Source organism: Schistocerca serialis, chromosome 3, assembly GCF_023864345.2.
Source record: "Schistocerca serialis cubense isolate TAMUIC-IGC-003099 chromosome 3, iqSchSeri2.2, whole genome shotgun sequence".
Taxonomy (NCBI): domain Eukaryota; kingdom Metazoa; phylum Arthropoda; class Insecta; order Orthoptera; family Acrididae; genus Schistocerca; species Schistocerca serialis.
In genome coordinates, this window is record NC_064640.1 from 781,803,654 (window position 1) to 781,819,944 (window position 16,291).

General features: G+C 41.3%; 1 protein-coding gene across 1 annotated transcript in view; it reads right to left on the minus strand.

Annotated features, from left to right (window-relative positions):
* LOC126470624 (organic cation transporter protein) overlaps window positions 1–16,291 on the minus strand; it is a 652,913-nt gene that overhangs the window by 137,015 nt on the left and 499,607 nt on the right. The window lies entirely within an intron of this gene.

Genomic DNA, 16,291 nt, shown 5'->3' on the forward strand with positions numbered 1-16,291 from the left:
ATTTAGTTTAAATCTAAGGAGTTTTGTCACCAAGAGAGTACGGCAAACTTATCCCGGTGCTCTTCAAATCACTATCGTATATTCTGAGCTGTGTGACACATTGCATAGTCCTGCTGGTACATGCAATAGTCCCGAGGAAAACCAAACTGCATGTCGGGTAGACAAGGTCCCCAAGGATTAATAGATACTTGTGTCGATCTGTCGTGCTTTCCAGAATGACGAGATTACCGAAGTAATGCCACAAAAACATTCCCCATACTACACTGAAAAGCCAAAGAAACTGGTACACATACTGAATATCGTGTTAGGCCCCCGCGTGCACGCAGAAGTGCCGCAACACAACGTGGCATGGACTCGAATAATGTCTGAAGTAGTGCTGGAGGGAACTGATACCATGAATCCTGCAGGGCTGTCCATATATCCGTAAGAGTGCGACGGGGTGGAGATCTCTTCTGAACAGCACGTAGAAATGCATCCCAGCTATCCTCAATAATGTTAACGTCTGGGGAGTTTGGTGGCCAGCGAAGTGTTTGAATTCAGAAGAGTGATCCTGGAGCCATCCTGTAGCAATTCTGTACGTGTGAGGAGTCGCATGCCGCATTGGCCTGCTAGAACTCCGAGAGTCCATCGGAATGCACAATAGACATGAATCGATGTAGGTGATCAGACAGGATACTTACGTACGTGTCACCTGTCAGAGCCACACGTACGGGTATCAGAGGCCCCATATCACTCCAATTAAAGAGCCTCCACCAGCTTGAACGGTTCCCTATAGACGTGGATGGTCCATGGGTTCATGAGGTTGTCTCCATAACCGTACACGTCCATTCGCTCGATACAATTTGAAACGACACTCGTTCGACGAGGCAACATGTTTCCTGTCATCAACAATCCAAGGTCGGTGTTGACGGGCCCAGGCGAGGCGTGAAGCTTTCTGTCGTGCAGTCATCTAGGGTACACGAGTGAGCCTTCGGCTCCGAAAGCCCATATCGATGATGTTTCGTTGAACGGTGCGTACGCTGACACTTGTTGATGGCCCAGCATTGAAATCTGCAGCAATTTGCGGAAGTGTTGCACTTCTGTCACATTGAACGATTCTCTTCCGTCGTCGCTGGTCCTTTTATTGCAGGATCTTTTTCCGCAGCGATATCGGAAACTGGATGTTTTAGCGGATTCCTGACATTCACGGTACAATCGTGAAATGGTCGTACGGGAAAATTCCCACTTCATCGCTACCTCGGAGATGCTCGTGCGCTGGCCATAACACCACGTTTAGACTCACTTGAATGTTGATAACCTGCCATTGTAGCAGCAGTAACCGACCCAACAACTGAGCCAGACATTTGTTGTCTTATATAGGCGATGCCGACCGCACCACCTTCCTCTGTCTGTCTACATATCTTTATATTTGAATACGCATGCCTCTACCACTTTCTTTGGTGTTTCAGTGTATAACGCTCCCTCCTCCATCCTGGATGCTTGCAGGACATTTGTTTTCAGATGTTTCACGCCGAACAGGGCAAAGGCCACCTATGCAGTGGAGCATAAAACGTGATTCATCTGGAAAGGGCACCTGCCGACACTCAGAGGACGCTCATTGACTTGTAAATTCCAGCTTTTGTACTGATAACAGCAGTCAGCATGAGAATATGACCAGGCCCTGGCTGTGGAGGTCCTTATGCAGCAACGTTCGCTGAACAGTCGTTGAGGAGACACTGCTAGATGGTAGCCCTTGGTTCATCTGGTGGTCAGTTGCTGAACAATTGCACGTTTGTTTGCCCGTACACATCTCCGCAGCTGTCATTCACCCCTTCCATCTATGGCCCGTGGTGCATCTCAGTTGGCATGGCGCTGGTTTTGGACAGCGCCATTTTTCCATGCTCGTAATATTTTATGCAAGGCGGCACGTGAATACTTTACAAACTTAGCCTTTCGGAAATATTTCTACCTCTGACACGAAAGCCAATGATCAAGCCCTTTTGGACGCCAGATAAATCGCTCCCTTTCCGCATTACAACGATTGCTTCGTTTTCCGCGTCCCACCGACAGGCTTTGCATACCCTCCACTGCTAGTGTTGCCATCTGCCGTCTGTGAGTGGTTATTGCACTTTAACGTAGAACATAGGCGGTGGTCATACTAATTATTGTTATTATTAGTGTTATTGCTATTATTATTATTATGTTTTTCGTGTTACGCCATACTATAACACTATAGCCCCATACTTTATTATTCTGTTTTTCCTTCTTTCTGCAATTTCGTGTTTTGCACACATATACTGTGACATTATCATAGCGTAGATATCTAGCTGAATAATAATTAAATCAAAAGGGGCATTCACATAGTAACAGTGCTCAGCTGACTGGTACAGGGGCAGGCGCTTTTTAACGATGGCTCGTGCCAAAGGGAACCTGGCGATTTATATAAAAATAACGTCACGCGTTCACATTGAGATTTTAATTGTTGGATCACCAACTCCAGAAGTGTGGCGGACATTTACAAGTATAAAGAAAAAAAGCATTATACAGCTCTTTTAATTGAAGACTGACTTCAGTACACAAAAGACGAAGATGGTAAGGCCGAAGAAACCGTTCAAGTTACGACTGTTACTATAGACTAGGCGAACAGCGCGTTAGCTAAGGTGAAGAATGGCGGATCACCCCGTCATGGAAATATTCTTGTGGAATTGTTAAACACTGGACACCATTTGAAGAAAAAAATTACGGACGGTATGAGCAACTGTTGTGAAAGGATTGAAACATCCACAGAGTGGAAAAAAGATCGTGTATGGTTTCCTTTCCTAAGAAGGGGAGAAGAAGAGACATTAACTGCTCCAGAGGCATTAGTGTGAACTGCACAATGAGCTGCTTATAATGTTACTTGAAATCCGTCTTGATTGCAAATTTTTTTTATTCATATGACTGGTTTCGGTTCATTCAGAACCATCTTCAGATCTGTAAAAATAATGATACTAATTTACTATTTCACGGAAGCAAATCTTTTTCATCCTATCTAATCAACATCAAATGTACCAGAACGTACCTGATATTTCAGTTACAGGAGTAACCCGTCCAAATCCAGCAACTTTCACATGCTACGTCACATAAAATTGGTTGGCAGAGTGCACGTCATTTATTTTAATTATAACACTATTACCGACAGGTGGCATCTGGTACATTTGTTACATTCCATTTGCACATACTGTATTCAGTAGATCTTTTTTATATTAAAAATACTTAATTAAAATATGTAGATGTCAAGGTTAAAATCTGTACTCGTCAAAATTAAAAAAAACAGTAAAATTATCATTTTTATACGATCCAAAAAGCATAGGGCGATTTATATATCTACGGTGCTGGTGTGAACTTGTTTTCCTCTACGGTCTGCTTCCGTGGTTCCCGCCATTTCGGTGTTGTGCCGCGGTCCGCTCGGTCGTCTGATGTCCGTCGCCGCGGGCAAGAGGGCCGCACAGGAGGGGCCCGTCAACGACACCAGGCCCTGCACGCGTCTTCCGGCTTCTCCACCGCGCACCATCTCTCATCCCTCGGCCTGGATCTCCACACGCAACAGTTGTCATCTTAGTGGGTCGTCATAAATGCTAAAATAGGCGTTATGATTGAATTCGCTTTGCTCGTTGAGGATTAAATCCGGATCTTTATTTTTGTGGGTGTATATTTCAATCTCTTCCAAAATGTTAAGAAACCGTCCCTTATGAGCTCTATGCAGGATGTCTAAATTGTGTTCAATGTTCGTGACAGAGTGCTTTGTCGCAGCCACATGCGCCCCAAAAGCTGTTTTGTTTTGAGAGTAGGTGTGCTCCCTGAATCTGGTTCCAAAGTTCCTACCAGTCTGCCCTATATATTGTTTACAGCAGTCATTACATTTGATCTTATATACACCCGAATCCTGAAATTTATTCCTACTATTACATATTCTATGCCGGAGCTTCAATTTTAAGGTGTTATTTGTTCAGAATCCTATTTTAAAGTCGGATTTACGAAAGCATCCCGCGCGACTGCTACGGTCGCAGGTTCGAATCCTGCCTCGGGCATGGATGTATGTGATGTCCTTAGGTTAGTTAGGTTTAAGTAGTTCTAAGTTCTAGGGGACTGATGACCACCGATGTTAAGTCCCATAGTGCTCAGAGCCATTTGAACCATTTTTGAACGAAAGCATCTTTCAATTTTGTCTGTAATTCTTCCATTGTAAGTGAGAGCTACATATGTTTTCTTGTTGTTCCTCTTAACTGCTACTTGACTTCCTTCTATTTTCTTCCATTTGCCTCTTCTTTATCTTCCTATAAATATTCATCACCTGCTTACACGTATATCCGTTCGCTACGGTCACTTGTTTTAAAATACTTAACTCCTTTTCTACTTCCTGTTGGCTTAGTGGCAATCTTAGTAGCCCGTATACCATCGAAGTAAAATATGCCCATTTGTATCGCGGTAACACAACAGCCAGTCATCACGAGGCCATTGCGAAAAGAACCAGGATGTAACTTGTTCAATTTGTAACTAAAAGTGCCATTGTGATTTCTCAGAATTTTTGCAAAATAAATAATAACTTTCGTTAGTTTCATGTTTTTCTTACACTAACTAGCACTACTCCAGTACCCAAGTATCCCACTAGTTACGTAAGAAATTTTGCGAATTTTTGTGTCATTTCCGTACATCGGACGACTCCAGAAGATATTTATTGCTGAAAGTTTTTCAGGCTTTTCTCTTTAGAACGTTAGGAGCGTCTGTCTGACTTCTGTAGTAGTGTGGGTGTGGAAATTGCATCTTGCAGGAGACACAGGGTAAAGGGTTCATCTCAAATTAATCTGTTGCGCAGAATAACAGAATAACAGATCAACCTCACACCTCAGAAAATCGCGACCCTGCCAGGAAAGGTAAAATAGGTAAGCTACCAGGATAGGAAAGTGTCAGGATAGTTAGGTACAGCAGGTCGCAGCAGTAGCACTTTGAATAACTTTCTTTCATGTATTAAATAGCTATTTGCAAAGATTTTGATCAGAATAGATACAGGTAGTGAAGAAAGCAGAATTGTAGGGAAAAGGGCGTGTGTTATTGTGTTGGAAAATTTTGCATTTTTTTTTACTATTTTTGTATAACTGTTAGGGCATAGAATTTTCAGGTGATAGGCACAGACGCAGAGTGACGCAGGGACGCAGTGTGTCATATAAATTAGAATTAAGAAATAACATTTTTCTCCCTTTGCAAGCGCACAGGTAGAGATTGGAGACTGTAGCAGAGCAGATAGAACATTAGCCGAGAAGTCACGACGTTGTTGTTGTTGTTGTTGTTGGTTCAACCAACTGGTAAGTGGTCATACAGTTTTGTAGATAGGGTTGTGGTGTGTTGAAAGAATTTCCGTGTTAACGAGAGCACAAGCCAAAAGGTTACGTGAGAGACAGCAAGTACACAAGATGGGGGAGAATCAACCAGATAGACAGCAAGTAAACGAGCTTATTGAGAATAGGACAGAAGGTGAACCTGAAAATAGGACAGACGGTGAATCAGAGAATAGGACAGTCGGGGAGCTGCAGAATCAGCAGGCTCAGTTAGACTGGGATAAAATTGAGACAGATCAGACAGATGGGAATCGAAGGGATGAGACCATCGAATTTCCCGAATATGAAATTCCAGGTAGGGCACATTCTGAGACAGAAATAGACAGCCCACGTAGGAAATGGCAAAGATTAGAAGCGAAACGAGCACAGGAAACTCGTTTGTTTGCCGCATATTCAGGGACAGAATACGCGTCAATACAGTCAATGAACCGGCAGTTAGCTAACGTTCAAAGAGAAGTAGACAGTGAGGACGAGGGGAAACATTTAGAATACGTCGAACCTATTGTACACATTCTAAATATGCCCCAACAGCAGACACAGAATTTTGCAGAGTTACGAGCGCCACGAAAAGGTTCCGTAACAGACGCAACAGTACCTGCAAACACAAGACATACACAACAGAGAGGGCAGAATGCGGAGTTGTTTGCGCCACGTAATGGTTCAACGACGAACGCAACTAGTCCTCAACACAGACAGCACGGGTTATTGGAGTTATCAAACTTAGAAACGCCACAGCACAGCCCAGTAAACGACGTAACTGACCGAGTAGAAAACAATAGATCGAGAATAAATAGTTCAGCAGAAGGTAGTGTTACAGGACAGGACGCGATCATGGAGATGTTACAAAAAATGAACGCTAGTGTGACGAAACAAAATACAGTATCAGGAATTGAAACAGGATAATCAGGAATAGAAACAGGACAGTCAGGCTATTAAGACACAGATTCAACAGGTTAAAATCCAGATGGAAGAAGGGATCGCCAGAATTGATAGTCAGATCACTCAGATAAACAAAGACGTGAAAGAATCTAGAGAAAGAATTCAGGTACTAACACAAGGTCAGCAGCAATTACGCACTGACGTGGACAAGGTCCAATTGGACATCGTAAACGTTGACAAAAAGATGGAACGTTTTACGAAAAAAGCGACTCGAACAGCAATACAATTTTCGGAAGAACAAGCAATTCAAAGCAAGGTCGCAAAGGTCGCACTGAAAAAGTATGATCAGTGGATTAATAAAATAGAACTTAAAAACAAAGATCAGTTTGAAAAGCTTCGAACAGAATAGATACAAACTATCTAAGAAAAGATCGAGACCGATTACACCTGCAGCGAAACAAATGACGCGTCAAGCATTAATTCAGTACACGAACACTAGCCGTCTAAGAAAGTTCAAGTAGAACCAAGGCTAGACGTAACACTCGCGCAGAAATCGAAACAGAAAACCCCGATTAAAGTAATACATGACATGCCACAGGACCAGGCACAGTACCCAGAAAAACATTCAGCCGATAGCAATCGAAAGACAGGTAACTGAACCAGTAAATCCAATGACACAACATAATAGCAGCACAGGTACTATACCACGAACGACGAGAGTAGAAACACACGAACAACACTTTTGTTCACCAATGACACGATATGACGCGGATATGAGTCAGGAAATTGAGAATAGGCAGACAGGCAGTAGATTACCAGAGAATAAACACGACGACACAAGCAATGGCAGATTATTTGAGTCCATGAATCAGCCACAAACCGGATTTATGAGTAGAAATGATACAGGCCACTTCCTTACAGTTAGAAAATTTCAACATTTCAAGGAAGAAGGCGGTAGCTTGCATGAACGCACATTCATCGACCAGTTTCAAGTAGGCTTACCAAACCACTGGAGCGTAGCTCACAAACTTGACTTCATTTGTGCACACATGTCAGGGACAGTAGCAGAGGTGATGCAAAAGATCGTGGCTACCTGTACATCTTACCTATAGTTCAGAACAGCATTTCTCGAAACATATTGGTCCAAGGAGGCGCGAAACAAAATTAAATACGAGTTACTTCAGATGACACCATATGAAAACTCAGGAGAGAAAAGCGTGGTAAAATTCTTTGATACAATGGACAAAAGAATCAATGCCTAGACAAACCATACAATAACGGAGAGCTGATACGTCTGTGTAAAATGAAATTACCGGTAAAGTATCAACAGGTAACAGTAGGAAAAAATGAAAATACCGAAGAATTCAAAGAGGTTTTAAGGGAACTTGAATTTATGTTTAAAGAAGACGAGGTGAAAGAAAAAATAAAGGAAAGGGAACAGCAAAAGGAGAGGACTAGAAACGAATATTCCAATAATAATAATAATAATCGTAATCCTAACACCAATAATGTCAGGCAATTTAACAGACAAGGACAGTGGCACAATGGAGACAATTGGCATAGAAACGATAACCAGAATAATTGGTACGGAAATAGGAACAGTAATGGACACTCATACAGTGGCGGTTATGGATTTAGGAATCAAAATGCCAACGGTCAAGGGTACTTTGAAAGAGGTCACGATGTTAGAAACAGCAACTGGCGAGACCAGAGCGCGAATAATTACCGAGGAAATTGTGGTCCACAAAGACAAGAACAACACAGCAAAGGGAAACCAGAAGTAGAAATTAGGCCACCAAATCCTGAAAAACGTAAAAATTGACGGGAAAATCCGGAAGAGGTTAGGCAAACTAACGCCCATTCATTAGAACACTCAAAAAAGGACATTCATGTTTTGGAAGTAGCTAGATCAAAATTATAAAAAACTGCAAATAGCCAAAATTCAGAGAAACGGCGACATACGAAAAATTCCGATAAAGAGTCAGCACCAGATACACTTTAATTACGCTACATAGTCTGGGAAAACAGCGTAGAATGGGAAAATTCTGAAAGCGAGGATGAACTGCCACCACTTCCGTGTATTAAAGAATTAAGCGATGAAGAATTGTTAACCGGACTTAGCAATATATTTGACGAGAAGCAAGTAAATGAACGCAATAAAACAAAGCAGAGTAAGCTAGATAAAAACAAAACACAGACGCCACGAACACAAAAGACATATAATGTATACAACATGGGTGACTGTATTCGACGCGTTCTTAAAAGTTGTAAAAAATGCATACAGTCAAAACATGTGACATGTCAGACCAGACCCCCAATGGTTCCAATTATCCCTGATAAATTAAGACAGGTTGCTGCAACCGATATTTATGGTCCAATTCCACGAACAAGGAAAGGCTTCACCTACATATTTGTTGTAATTGAACTAGCATCAAAATACATTACACTTCCACCCTTAAAGAAAGCCACAGGATTTATAATTAGTAAAGCATTTCAAAATGACTTTATAAAACAAGTTGGGAGAGTGAAAAGGATCATCTCAGATAATGGGCCCCAATGCAGATCAGTGCATTGGAAAAACACATTAAACAAATTAAAAATCAAACCCACCTTTATTTCCAAATATAAACCAAGTGGAAATCCGGCAGCACGTACCATGAAAGATTTGGGAACATTTTGTAGGCTGTTTTGTAGAAAGAACCATCGTACTTGGGACCTATATCTACGAGACTTCTAAGAGGTAATTAATGAGACACCACATAGTACCACGACTTATCCACCAATTACAGTATTAAAGAATATAGATCCACCAGAAAAAATAAAAGAAATCATTAAATTTCCAGTTATTCCCCGAAAGCAACATAGACAAATCGTCGCTTCTGCCCTACAAAACATTCGTTCAGCAGCAATGAGATGTAAAATCACTCAAGACAAATCTGCCACAAAGAAACGCTTCACACTGGGCCAAAAGGTATTCGTAAAAACTCATTACCTTTCACATAAGTCAAAATAAATGCAGAAAATTTTTTGCAATCAATAAAGGGCCAATGATAATTTCCAGGATCGCTCACGAAAATGCCGTAGAGCTAACGAATCCAAAAACAGGAGAAAGTATTGGCATCTACCACGTGAGCCACCTAAAAGAATGTGAATGAAAGAAATGGTAAAAGAGAAGAAAGGGAAACAGACAGAGGGGCAATCGCTAATCGTGTACTAACCACTAAATCAAAAAATAAATTAAGAATCAACAAAATAACACATTAATTAAAAGAAAAAAGAGACACAATACACACTAACAATATCTTGTAGTATCAAGTACACTACAACATGCACACAAACAATAAACGGTACACAACAATTAAAAGAATGAAGAAGTGGTAGACATAATTAGAATAAAGAAAAGATATCATATATATACACAATAATTTTTGCCACTATCAGAAAATTTTTGCATTATATAAAATCAGAGTTTTTTTTTGTAAATAACAAATATATGTAAAACAAAAATTGTAAATATTTCTGCGCATCAGAGGGACATCGCCACCAACACCAATCACCAGCTCGCTTAACACCAGATGCTTCGAGATAGCGACGGAGAGGGTACAGACATGCTGAGAAAGCACTTAGGGCAATAGCAACAACATGAAGACCAACGCCACACTGGAAATGCAGGTCGTAACCAGGGTGGACTTCAGGAGGACAACACGCAGCATGGACATTTCATATGTCACGACACTGGTACACAACACAAGAGTGTGGGGAGAATCACAATATGACGAGACGACAATGAGGGTACAAGAAATTACTAAGATCTACAAACTCATCAAGTAACAGTTGTAAAGGCAGTCAGATCCTACAAATCCTATATCACTCCTACACTAAAATTCACATATTCCTAGCCCAAAAAGAACAGAAGAATGCAAGAAAGGAGAGAAGAACAGAAGATGCAAGATGAAGAAGGGCAGAAGACAGCAAGATAACTTTCTTTCCTATCCTACAAAGCAAATTGCTACAAATGTCTTTCCATGAACTTTGAGGCATAGCAACTACTACAACCACCTCTCCAAAAATAAACCTTGAATCGTCAAACAAATACAAGTGAACGGCAAACGGAATATTAAGTAGTACCAACCAACATTATCTAGAAATAGATTCAGTAAAATGAACAGTATTCTCCCTACCACATCATCAAATTGCCATTTCCGAACCAGATGTAAAGTACCAAGACGTCACAGCACAATATTGGGTGACGATCGTCGGTAGTCAACTACAATCATCGAACTGCCACACCGTCCCAGGTGTGACAGCAAAGGAGTACCAAGATATCACTGTTTATGCAGTAAACCACAGTCATCATCATCGGTTAAAAGTACCACTCCATGATGACAATGTCAACAAGTAAGACCCGGAATCGCATGCTAGAGTGCTTCTCTCATGATTTGTGACACCCATACAAACGAGTCAATGCCCTCCAGCATTTCAGTGGGGATCATAGAGCACAGATCTGACGCAGCAAATGAAAAAAAATCACAAAACACAAATGTAGGGTTCAGAAAATGATATATTTGTAAAAGTACCTTTTCCCTTTCTTGTAAAAGTAATTATTTTTATTACATATGTAAAGTCCACAATTTATAGATACCTTAAACCTTTTGTAAAGAAACTTAGTTAGTATAGTTATATAATCTCACAAACTCATGGAAAGTCTATTTATTTCTTTTATATGTAAAAATAGAAAAGGATTTGTGCAGGATCTTTCTTCTTTAAGTAACATTCAAAGACACCTTTTTGGGGTAATAATATTAAAACCGAGGATAGAATTAAGAGGAAACGCTTCTTCATTCTTACAAAAAAAATGACACATAATGAAAAAGATAATGCCTAAATAAATAAAACAAAGTAACACAACAGAGCTTTTGCAAACATTTACGCACGCTTAACTAAAGAATAGATATAACCACACTAAAACATGATACACTGTACACTTACAAGTTTAGAAAAATTAATATTGTAAAAACAAATTTTAGGAAATGAAAAAGACAGAGACACGTACTGGCAATGACAAAGAATAACAACCTTTGTAAAGCCTATATTTGCCTAACAACAAAACATAAACTGTAATTTTGAAAAAAATAGGAACAATAGCTATAAAGAAATCATTAGAAAAAATTCTTAAGAATGGCTGAGAAAAGTTTATTGGAAAAAAAAGAACAATTTTTGCCTGACTTTGTCAATGTTTTCCTCGGCATTGACAAACCCCAGACAAAAATTTTGTCAGAAGGAGGGAGGTATGGAAGACGTCGTGGTCTCCTGATCTTCATTGCTTAGATACTCCGCCCTCACAATCATATTCCGCACATCAAGACGCATCATTCGAACCCAAACTCGATAAGATAAAGTCAATGTTGTATGAATTCATGTAAACAATACGCAATTAACAAGCAAGCACACCGTGGTTGAAATACTCGAGGCTGGCGTACACACATACATTCCAAACAATGGTCGCAGAAGCTTTTAGTTCGGGAGAGAAACCCCGCAACGGGATGCCGGACCCTTCAGAGGATGACGGAGCCTATGTCGGCCGGTGACCACCCGTGTAGCAGACAGCGTGGACCCAAGTGAAAAGGGGGAACAACCCAGTGTTTGGCTTAAAAGCAAATTCTGCTACATTGTGTGGGAGCGGCCAGGCTACGCATTCTTTACACATAGCATGCAGTTTCAGAGATTTTCACAGGGAGACAGCAAACGCCAAACGCCAATGCTACAGGTTTCCGGATTGGTCGCCTTAAACAAAACGTCGTTCTCCCGTTTTAGAAAAGCAATGCTGATTGGCAGATGATATTTCTGACGCCTTGAGCTGAAGGAATAATGGAAGAGACCGAAAGATATACCCCTTCACGTCTGGCATGGAGAGGCGCCGTTCCATTGTCGCTCTTCGAACGAGGAACAAATCTCTCCTCAGTACTTCACTGGGAGAGCACCTCTGTCGAGAGCGAATCGAAGTGCTACTCTATATTGAGTCCTTGCAGTTAAGTGTTGCTCACTGTGTTGGCCGACACACTTATTGTGCGGTGTGAACGCACAGAGTTATAGTTAAACGCCTGCGAGCGAATTCTGAGTGGCATCGCGGTGGACTGGTTATCTGATCGGTGTACCACGCCAATATTTAGACTTGGGGCGAATAGGAATCCTTGACTTCATCAAGGCATAGGGAGAGTTTGATTGGTGAAGGTCAATCCAGATAGAACGAGAGTCATTTTATTTGTCAGCAGCGAGCGGCGCAGACAGCAGTCATCGCAGCTTATGGTATTGTGCGCTACAGCTATTGCGAGCCCCATATTTCCTCCACAACAGTACACTTCACTGCATTTCACACGCGACAGCCTCGACCGTACCTAGCAACATTCTGAAGGATAATTATTCAAGTTGAGTAGGCGCGCCTCTCAGCCATTCTGCCAAGTCAACAACCATCTTTGCATAGAAATTTCATTAGCGAATCCTATCCTTGAGAGGTTACTTCACGTTTCGAAAAGAATCAGGATATAACTTGTTCAATTCATAACTAAAACTGCCATTGTGATATTTTTGCAAAATAAATAATAACTTTCGTTAGTTTCATGTTTTTCTTACACTAACTAGCGCTACTCCAGCACACAAGTATCCCACTAGTTACGTAAGAAATTTTGTGAATTTTTGTGTCATTTCCTTACAGCGGACGACTCCAGAAGATATTTATTGCTGAAAGTTTTTCAGGCATTTCCCTTTAGAACGTTAGGAGCTCCTGTCTGACTTCTGTGGTAGTGTGGGGGTGGAAATTGCATCTTGCAGGAGCCACAGGGTAAAGGGTACATCTCAGATTAATCCGTTGCGCAGAATAACAGAATAACAGATCAACCCCACACCTCAGATAGGGAACAGAGTTCTTGTTAAGGTCGTTACATATGTATTCTCTTCTCCAGTCACAACAGAGAATTTCTTACTGCTTATCTGGCAGGAGATGAAAATCTGAAGTGTAAACCCGTTATTGCTTAATAGTGACAAGTTTTCGGGTCCAGATCGTATACCAGTTAGGTTTCTCCCAGAGTATGCTGATGAAATACGTCCATGTTTTATAATCATATACAACCACCTTTGCACAGCAGAAGATCTGTACTTAAAGACCTGAGAGTTGTCATGTTACACCAGTGCACAAGAAAGGAGATCTACATCACTGTCATCAATGTACAGAAAGGATTTGGAAGACAGACTGTGTTCGAACATTATGAAATACCTTGAAGAAAACGATATACAGTCAGAACAGATTAAAAAAATATCGTTCTTATGATCTGTAATTCATACGAAGTAATGAGTGTTATCGACAGGGGATATAGTGGTGCTTCATCTGAATTAAACGTAAGGATATTTCATTGTCTATTTCTTATAGGATAAGAAAAAAAGAGTTTTTGGGTGTTGCACTAGACTTGATTGTTTTAAAGATAGATTTTGCTGTAGCGACATTGCAGAATGGCTTTATAGTATATCAAAATGAAAGCGATGAATTTTATTTCAGCAACTAAATTTAGTCAGATTAGTAGTCTTTGTGACACCTCGTGAATTAGCCATGAGCGCAAAGTAATCGGCCATTTGCTTAATGTAGGTAATATGAGTTTGCATGATGTGCAAGAAGTGCAGTCTCCAGACGGTGTGTCGCACTACGTGCTGGCCCTAGGCTTGGAAAGGACAGCTATCAGCAGATATCTCGTGTAACATGCAACGGGACCACACACTCAATGCAGCGAAGTCCCGTAAAACGTACCTCCAATTGTATCTGTTCTGTGAGTAACTTCAGAATTTTTTCGAGTAAATAAACAATTGTCTGAATATCACAAAAGACATGCCTCATAGAATGTTCGATCGAATACGAAAATTAGACTCTGCGGAGACAAGAGAGGATCGTTGGCACTGGCTTAACTAAGCTGATAGCTTTGAAATGAGAAGTTACGAAACAAACGTGATACTGTTGTAATGTATGTAGATAAATATCAACATCTAACTACTACTCCATTCGATTTTTAAAATTTTTGTGTCTGCACTAATTTCAGTTAACAAAACTTACTCACTGCCGATGGAACGCTGTCAATGGTCTCGACTTGTTAGCGAATTTAGATTTTAAATGACAGGGCAGATACAGATTATCAGCGACATTCCTGTTAGATTGGGCAAAGTAGCACACAGTAGATAATCATATGCAGTCTATGAGTGTCGTAATGAAAGTTATTCGAAGTAGATGGATATTCGTAAGATATTTCTCGATCCATTTGATTAATAGGGAATTTCCCGAAACATCTTCAGATCTGTTAATGTAGATTTATGCTGTAGTTTCGTAAGGCGACATAGGTATGTGAACCGCAGATGTGGTGTTGATCAATAATTAGATCTTTGTGTTACTTATATATGGAAAGTAAGTTTGTTATAATTCGATTTTCATCATTTCTGTTACCAATGTAAAAGTGTTATACAGAACTCAAGTAGCAATCCTAATTCTCTGTTGTCGACAAGTGCAGTACATTAAGTTCACTCGGTAGATGTTCCTAGCAGACACTACTGCGTCTGTATGACTTCGTTACTCCTTCATTTGTGGCTTAGCTTAAAGAATATTTCGTCCATGAGGCAGTTTTACTCGCTATTAATTCAGAATTCCGCAGCAAATTTTCCTCATTAGTACTAAAGAGAGCTACAAATGATGCGAGATGCTACTACCAACCCGAGCAGTTCATACCACGCCGGTAATTTTATAGAAAAGCAGAAAGTAGAAAAAAGCACGAGGTAATACACTACTGGCCATTAAAATTGCTATACCAAGAACAAATGCAGATGATAAACGGGTATTCATTGGAAAAATATATTATACTAGAACTGACATGTGATTTCATTTTCACGCAATTTGGGTGCATAGATTCTGAGAAATCAGTACCCAGAACAACCACCTCTGGCCGTAATAACGGCCTTGATACGCCTGGTCATTGAGTCAAACAGAGCTTGGATGGCGCGTACAGGTACACCTGTCCATGCAGCTTCAACACGATACCACAGTTCATCAAGAGTAGTGACTGGCGTATTGTGACGAGCCAGTTGCTCGGCCACCATTGAGAGAGATCTGGAGAATGTGTTGGCCAGGGCAGCAGTCGAACATTTTCTGTATCCAGAAAGGCCCGTACAGGACCTGCAACGTGCGGTCGTGCATTATCCTGCTGAAATGTAGGGTTTCGCAGGGAGCGAATGAAGGGTAGAGCCCCGGGTCGTAACACATCTGAAATGTAGCGTCCACTGTTCAAAATGCCGTCAATGCGAACAAGAGGTGACCGAGACGTGTAACCAATGGCACCCCAGACCATCACTCCGGGTGATAAGCCAGTATGGCGACGACGAATACACGCTTCCAACGTGCGTTCACCGCGATGTCGCCAAACACGGATGCGACCATCATGATACTGTAAACAGAACCTGGATTCATCCGAAAAAATGACGTTTTGCCATTCGTGCACCCAGGTTCGTCGTTGAGTACACCATCGCAGGCGCTCCTGTCTGTGATGCAGCGTCAAGGGTAACCGCAGCCATGGTCTCCGAGCTGATAGTCCATGCTGCTGCAAACGTCGTCGAACTGTTCGTGCTGATGGTTATTGTCTTGGAAACGTCCCCATGTGCTGACTCAGGGATCGGGACGTGGCTGCACGATCCGTTACAGCCATGCAATAAGATGCCTGTCATCTCGACTGCTAGTGATACGAGGCCGTTGGGATCCAGCACGGCGTTCTGTATTACCCTCCTGAACCCACCGATTCCATATTCTGCTATCAGTCATTGGATCTCGACTAACGCGAGCAGCAATGTCGCGATACGATAAACCGCAATCGCGATGGGCTACAATCCGACCTTTATCAAAGTCGTAAACGTGATGGTACGCATTTCTCCTCCTTACACGAGGCATCACAACAACGTTTCACCAGGCAACGCCGGTCAACTGCTGTTTGTGTATGAGAAATTGGTTGGAAACTTTCCTCATGTCACTACGTTGTAGG